We start from the raw sequence: 7151 nt of genomic DNA, 5'->3' as shown, positions 1-7151 counted from the left end.
CCCCCCCCCCCCCCCCCCCCCCCCGCTCTGCTATTGTTATTCGGGGCTGGAGGAGGCAGCGTGCAGATTTGCCAGCTCCGGTGTGGTCGGGGGGGTGGCTTTGCCCCGTGTCCCGGTTTTACCGGGGCCGGTGTCAGGCTCCGAGGTGCCGGTAGGGAGGGGATGTGATTGCCGGCGAAGCGGACTCGGGATGGATAGAGCTATCTGGGCGCCGCCGGAGAGCTCCTTTGTGGTTCCGTGCAGGTCACGGATGCTGTATCCAGCTGTAGTGCCGGCGGGCTGTGAAATTCACGGTAAGTCCTTTGTTAACGGGAGGGAGGGAGGGATGGGTGACCGGGGATGTTTACAGCCGGCCACCTCCATGGGCACCTCGGCGGCGGGGAGCCCGGCAATTAACACAATAGCGCTCCGGACGTGGCACCCAAGGGGATGAAACCGAACCCGGATCCGCTGCGAGAGCCGAAAGGCTCGTCGGCGTGGATATTAAAAGGGTTTTATTCCCCGTAGGATGTCACGGAGTTTAAAAACGCAGCACGCTTCACGGGGGAGTAAACAAATCTAAATGCGATTTGCGGGGGGCTCCGGGGCCGTATCAACAGTTCCAGGATTTAATGCATTTTGGCTTCTAAGCAGCTTACGGGCTGCGTCTGCGGTAGCCGACCCTAAAAGTCACGCAGGTAGCACACGGAGAGCCGGCTCGCCGCGACTGCTCGCTTATGGCATTGTGGTGGGAAAGGGATTAGGGCTCCAAGCGCTCCGGCTACAAAAGCATTCCTCGCTACATCACGCCGGATGACTTTTCCCCCGGGTGGGTGCAGAACCTGGAATTCAAGGCGAATATTGGCAGCCACTGTCCCATGGGGTGGATGGAGCGGGGCGGCGGGGGGCAACTTTGCGTGGCGGGGAGCTGGGGAGGTGGGCGCTGGCGGGGGACCTGTGTCCAGGCAGCGGTGCTGCCGCCTCCCCGGGCTCCCGGTGGGAAAGGTGACCTTGTGCCAGCTTGGCCTGATGCCCTCTATTTAATAGGAAAAAAAAAAAAAGAAGGGAAACAATCCATTTATTCTTCTTCTGAGAGCTTTCCTTTTTTTTTTTTCCTTTCTCCTTTTTCTCTTTAATGCATGTGTCTGAGCAGCTCTGCTGGCCTAGGGCTTGCTGGGAATGGCAGAGTTTGAGCAGCCCTGATGAATGGTGGGCATATGTAAAACATGTAGATAATGTGCTCCTCGGCAGCACTTTGATCGAAACGGCATCGAGCCTTTTTACAGCAAATAGTCTCGGAAATGAGAAGAGATAAAATTCTATCAAAGATAATACCAGACATATTTCACTGGGTTATGAGATTGTTTTATTGTGTACATTACTAATGCAGTATTTTTTTACAGCTTTCTTGTGTGTAATAGTCATAACAGGCTCCATACCTTGATTTTTTTTCCCGTGCTTTAATTTGCTCGTGTTTTATTATGTTCGGCTTAGCGCCGTACGGATTACACGCGCCGCATTCCGGATGCTACTTTAATCTAACCCACTCCGTGTTAAAACGGTGGAAAAAAAAAAATAAAAATGGGAAGAGTTGCGAGCTGCTGATTTGGGATAATAAATACAACGGCAAGCGAGGGGAGGGAGACCTATTATAGCCGTCTTTTATAAATGTCTCCACGTCTCATTATGCAGATTAGCTCTGGCTACATGGCTCCGGCGTTGGCTTCGTCAAAGGAAACGCCGCTCGCTTTATTCCCTGCAATGCACCCGCTCGCTGCGTGCCTGCGCCGCGCGGAGGAGCGGACTTGGCGGGGACTTGGGCAGAAACTTCGGCGCTGCCCCTGCCGGATCGCGGCGCGCCGGCAGCCTCGCGCGCGCGGCGGTGGCTGGCGTCTTCTCCAACTTTAGGGGGAGGAAAGGAGGAAAAAAAAAAAAAATGTGGATGTGATTAAAATATTATAACCTTATGATATCCTGAAGTGCATAAATTTTACATATCAGCTACAGAGGGAGTTTAGACATCCATTAAATGATATGACAGCTTGACTTATCTAAATGTGCTATCATTTAACAATGTGTCAAAATTCTTCTTTATATAGATGACAGCGGTAAATAAGCTATCAGTCCTCTTGGCTGAAGCTTAATTCCTGAAGCTTGGACCGATAAACTTGGCGGCACTGCTTTGGGCTCCGAGCAGGGGAGCTTCACCTCCTCACCCCCCCGGGCCTGCGTGGTTTTGGGGCTATAACGTAAAGAGCTGTGGGATCTCCCGGGATCCTCCAGCCTCTCCAGAGCCCTGCCAGCGGCCCCAGGCTCTCTGTGCTGCTGAAGCGGCTTCTGTTTGTGCTCGTAGCCCGTCGGAGGCCCAAGTCAAAATTCGCCTGGGGTATGGCACATTGGTGCTGGTGGGCCTAACCCAGGAATGGGCACCAGTTCCCCACGGTGTGGAGGCAAATCCGTGCTCACCCCGCTTGGCAGAGGTGTCCTCTGCAGCAAGGAGTGGGCGATGAAGGGTGCTGGGGGTCACCGTGCCCAAGGGGCGAGGAGGGAGCCGGGGCACGGAGAGCCCAAAGGAGCCCAGGGATGGTGCAGGGAAGCCTCTGCTGTGTCTCCTCCCCACCACGCCGTGGTTAGAGTGGGTCTGTAGGGTGCTCAGCTGCATTGTCAAGGGATGGGAAGCTCCTCGGTGGGAAAGGGGACGATGCTTCCCACCCCTCGTGAGCGTCAGCGTTCCTTCCCACGTGCAGATCTCAGGGTAGGTGAGCGAATCCTGTGCCTGTGCGGGGCTGGCTCGGGACGCTGCTGGGTGGTTGACACCACTGGGGCTTCCCGGTGGCTCCAGCTTCTCCCCATGCGCCAGGCAGGTGGGACGTGGGCTGGAGAATGACGGTGTTTGGAAAATTAATGCAAATTTAGCAGCAGTGGAAATAACGAAGCCTGGTTCTCTGCAGGCGTCCGTCTTGTGCCTGGGTTCCCTGGTGCCCGATAGCCGTGCGCTCCCTGGAAGCCCTCCCGGTGCCCAGGGCAGTGGTAGCGGTGCTCTCCCGTGGGGGCTCTCTGCTGTTGCTCCCGCGTCCTGCTGGTGCTCCTGCCTGTCCCTCTGAAGCCTTGGTGGCCTCACACCGCTCCCAGCCCCACCTGCTGCTGGCCCTCGGCCTTGCCACGGGCACAAAGTCAGAGCCTGGAGTTCCTGAGGTGTAACGTGTTTTTTTTGTTGTCTTTTTTTGTTTGTTTGTTTTTTTACCTTGTGGCTGAATAATTGAGACGCTGCCAGACGAGAAGAGAGCTGCAGAAAATGAGAGTTTATCTTTAGCTCTGCGGCTCTCACTTTAGAAACCGGTGACCCCAATTCCAGCCCGAAGAGTGACTTCTTCCCTAATTAATAAATCCATTAATTAATTGTGTGCGTGCCGCAGCCCATTAGAGATATGTGCGCTGGCCTCCTGATCCAGTTTAGTGGATTGTCTCCGTGGCCTTGGGGGGGTGGAGGGGGGAGAGAGAGATTGTGACCACGAGGCGAATGGGGGACAGGGATGAAAATATAATTTGTGCCCGTGGGGTTGCAGAGAAGGGTCGCAGCTCTGCTGGTCACCCGGGCTGGTGGCCGTGGGGCTGGACTGGTGGCCGTGGGGCTGGACTGGTGGCACTGGGCACCTGGCTGGGGCGAGCGGCGCAGGCTGGCGGGGCTCTCCGAGCCTGGCGCGGCACGGCAGGGCGGTTGCGTGCAGGTGGAGCTGAATGCTAAAACGTTTGGCGATCCGAATTATTATTTATGACCAGATTAAGCAAACAGCACACTCCCAGCCTGCGAGTCCTTTAGGAGGTACTTGCTTAACTAGATAACCTCAGCGGAGCATGGAGAACTAGCTATTCATCTCCCTCCATATGTTGGCACAGTAGCGGCTCCCTTCAGTTAATTTTTCTTGCTGTCTGCAGAGACTCCACATAAAAATGCAGGCATAATTGCATGCTCCAGTCCCAGAGCTGCTGTTTTCTCGGCTGAACGTCAAGTTACCGGTTGGCAAACGAAACGCCAGCTCTGAATGCACAAGTCCTGGCTTTGGGGTGCCCCTCGATTTTCCCCTCCTGCTGCTTTTTCCACCCGGGGGGAGAGCAGAGGGTGTGGGATCCTGGGGGCAGCCCCGTATCCTGTGGGTGTTTCCAGCTACCTTGCCGTACGGCCAAGTCCCCGGTCCTGAATTTCAGGGAATTTCCCTGGGAATTGCCGCTCCAGCCCAACAAAGGGAAGCGTTGGGGCTGTTGTCCCCAATGAGGACCTGAAGCACCCCGGGGCTGAGCCTGATTCTGATTGAAATTTAGGGTTGAAACGTGGCTTTCCTCAAGGTGCAGAGCGATCAGGTGAAGGCTCCCTGCGGGATGGTAACAGGCACGTCGAGGGCATCCATTTCCCCAGAAAGGCTCCGGGAACTTTCTCAGAACATTTTGTACCGTCCTGCTCCTATTATAGAAAGATGTAATTCCCCAACTTGGGAGATAATAAGCAGGTATTGACTTCTGCTGGGGTCATTATCAAGATTTATTCAGTCAATATGGCTTCTCCGGTCAATAAATCTTGAGGTTGATAAAGGAGGAATATATACTTGCAGACTTTATTAAAAACTTTTCCCCTTCCGTAACACTTTCTGGTGCGTGTTGCGTTAGCATCCGTGATGGAGAGTTCTCTCGTTACCTGGTTTTGTGGCAAATGCTTTCCTGCAGTTTTTTCTTGCAGTGGCAGCAAAACCCGGGTGGGAGGAACAAGCCCTGCCAGCATCAGTGCCGCATGCTGTCGCTGCCGCATGCCTTTGTGCCTCAGTTTCCCCACTCAGGACCACGGAGGATTCCTGCAAGGCAGGGTTTTGGGGTGAGAAGCTCCCAAGGGCTGTATGCAGCCGGGCAGGAGGCTGTGCAGGCGCGGTGGAAATGGGGAATTTCTTCTCGGTCGAGCTTCCCGGCCCCGCGCACGCAGGCGCTGGTGCATACGCATGTACCGAGGCCTTGTTCCAGAGCGGTTTCAGTGCTTTTTAATATGGCCTTGCTGTGTAATTATTTTTTTGACTAGTTTGGTGTAACGTTTAATGATTTCCCCAAAGCTGCAACAGGACCCCGGAGCATTGATTTTAGCTGCAGTTTAAGTGACTTGCTGCTAATGCGCGGCTGTTTTAATATTAATTGCTCGGTGCGTGCGTGCTAGCTAGTTCTTCTGCAACACGGATTTCTAAAAAAGTAAATAACCAATTTGAACCCCGTGTAAATATTACTCTAGTGGGAACTGCGCCGTGCGTCAGCCGCTCCGAGCACGCTACGGTTGCCTTTGGTAACGCTCCTGCAGTTTTACACTGAAGTCAGGACCTCGGGCTGCCTTTGTTTTCCTCCGTCAGGATAACGTCGTGAAGTATTACCTGGTGCTGGCGGCGGGCCTCGCAATGTGCAGCGTAAGCACGGCCGCTCGTCTTCCTGGGACCTGGGGAGCTGCTGCGCTGTTGCTGAGGACGTTTCGGTCTGTATTCATCGTCGTGGTCTTTATTAATGGTCTTTATTAATAACCGTGCCCCTCTGGTGGGGCAGGCGGCGTTTGGCCGCGGCTCCTGGGGCATTTTGCAAACATTGCTTCATCGCCGGAGCTGGGTAATGATTACCCCGCTCTCCCCCCATCTTCTTGGCGAGGGATGGAGGGACACCCGCTGGAGGAGCAGCGTTGCCAAAATCCCGCCGTGGGGCACGTTGGCTTTCCCCTCCATGCCTTTGGGGCCGGGGCTGGAGACCACCTGCCCTGCACCCCCACGAGCCTCCTGCCTCATTGCCCCCAGCACCTTGGGTTTGCCAAAACACTGCTTTTTGGCCCCAAAAGCAGCGATCGGCGTGGCTGTCCGGGGGACACAGCTTTGCCCGTGCCGTTCCCCACCGCGTGAGCGCGGCGCGCGCCGTGGAGGCAGCGGAGCCGGAGCCGCCGCGCCGCTCCTTCAAATAAAAGCAGCTAATTAACATTATTCTTTAATTATTGCCTTTATCAACAAGGGGTCTGGTTTATACCAGCAGGGTAGTCGCTTTGCCTTCCACTACCCAAGTGAATGCTTCAGTTCCTGTTGCTTTTGAAATGAATTTGATGTCATCTGCCCATTGTCACTTAATGGGGACACTTGGGTAATGATTGCGCGCTCCAGCCCTGTTAGCAGCACTGCGAGCGTGTAATTTAGCCCCTTAGGCAGCAGTACTTTTGAAATCTCTGGATAGTTTTGAACTCTCTGTTCTTAATTAAATATGCAATTTTTCACGGTAACCAGGTTAATTCTTTTGTGTTGTGTTGTAATACTGTTAGGAATTTTTCATAGTTCTTATTAAACATTATTCAGGCATTGTGAATTCCATAATTAAAAAAAATGAAAAGAACAAAGCTTGATTCACTTCTTTCTTTTCCCTGGTTAATTTATCAAATGAATTTTGCAAATTTTTCGTTTCGTCCCCAGACAGTGTGCCAAGTGTTTTAAAGGGGAAGGATTTAATTGCTCTGTAGGGATTGGTTGGTTATGAAGGATTTGGCTGTTTGATTAGTAAACCCTACTGGGAATGGTTTAATGCTCCATGATCTTAAAAATTGTCTGATTGTTAGGCTCTCCAAGGATGTTTTCTCTTTTCGTTCTGTACGGCAACAGCTTCGCACAAGTGTGATTATTAGGTAGCGAGGAGGGAGCCGAGGGGCCGATCCCGCCTGCCCTGGCAGCAGCGATCGCGGGCGAGCCTTCCTCCCCGGCGGCGATGATGATGGAGCAGCGGACCCGTGGTTTTTCGCACACATTTCTGCCGTGCCCGCGCTGGAGGGTGGCTGCGAAGCCGAGCAGAAGCCCCCGGCCGCATCCTGCCCTGGGCTTTTCCCCCAGGCCCCGTTTCCCGACGCTGTGCAGAATATCGGGGGTCTCGCTGGGGACCCCCCAGCCACGTTTCAATGGAGGTACCCCCATAGCCGGGGGCTGCAGAGCCGCAGAATCACATTCGGAGCATCCCTTGGGGAGATGCAAAGCTTGGTGATGTCAAGCCAGAAGGCTTTAACCAGGAAGGCTTTAAAAAAAAAAAAAAACAAAAACACAAAAACCAGCACGAAAATGCTGGTATTTTCGCTGGCAGCGCTGGTACCCACTTGCTGCTCCCTGGGTTGGATTTGGAGCGCTGCTGGA

General features: G+C 53.9%; 1 long non-coding RNA gene across 1 annotated transcript; it reads left to right on the top strand.

Annotated features, from left to right (window-relative positions):
- The first annotated feature begins 109 nt into the window (after positions 1-109).
- On the top strand, positions 110-2029 carry LOC118174888. The gene is made up of 2 exons (XR_004754794.1): positions 110-293; positions 1672-2029. It is a non-coding gene; the product is annotated as an uncharacterized LOC118174888 (long non-coding RNA).
- The last annotated feature ends 5122 nt before the right edge of the window (positions 2030-7151 follow it).

The sequence above is a fragment of the Oxyura jamaicensis genome, chromosome 15 (genome assembly GCF_011077185.1).
Source record: "Oxyura jamaicensis isolate SHBP4307 breed ruddy duck chromosome 15, BPBGC_Ojam_1.0, whole genome shotgun sequence".
Taxonomy (NCBI): Eukaryota; Metazoa; Chordata; class Aves; order Anseriformes; family Anatidae; genus Oxyura; species Oxyura jamaicensis.
The sequence above is the reverse complement of the archived record's forward strand: the minus strand, read 5'-3'. Positions and strand labels throughout refer to the sequence as shown.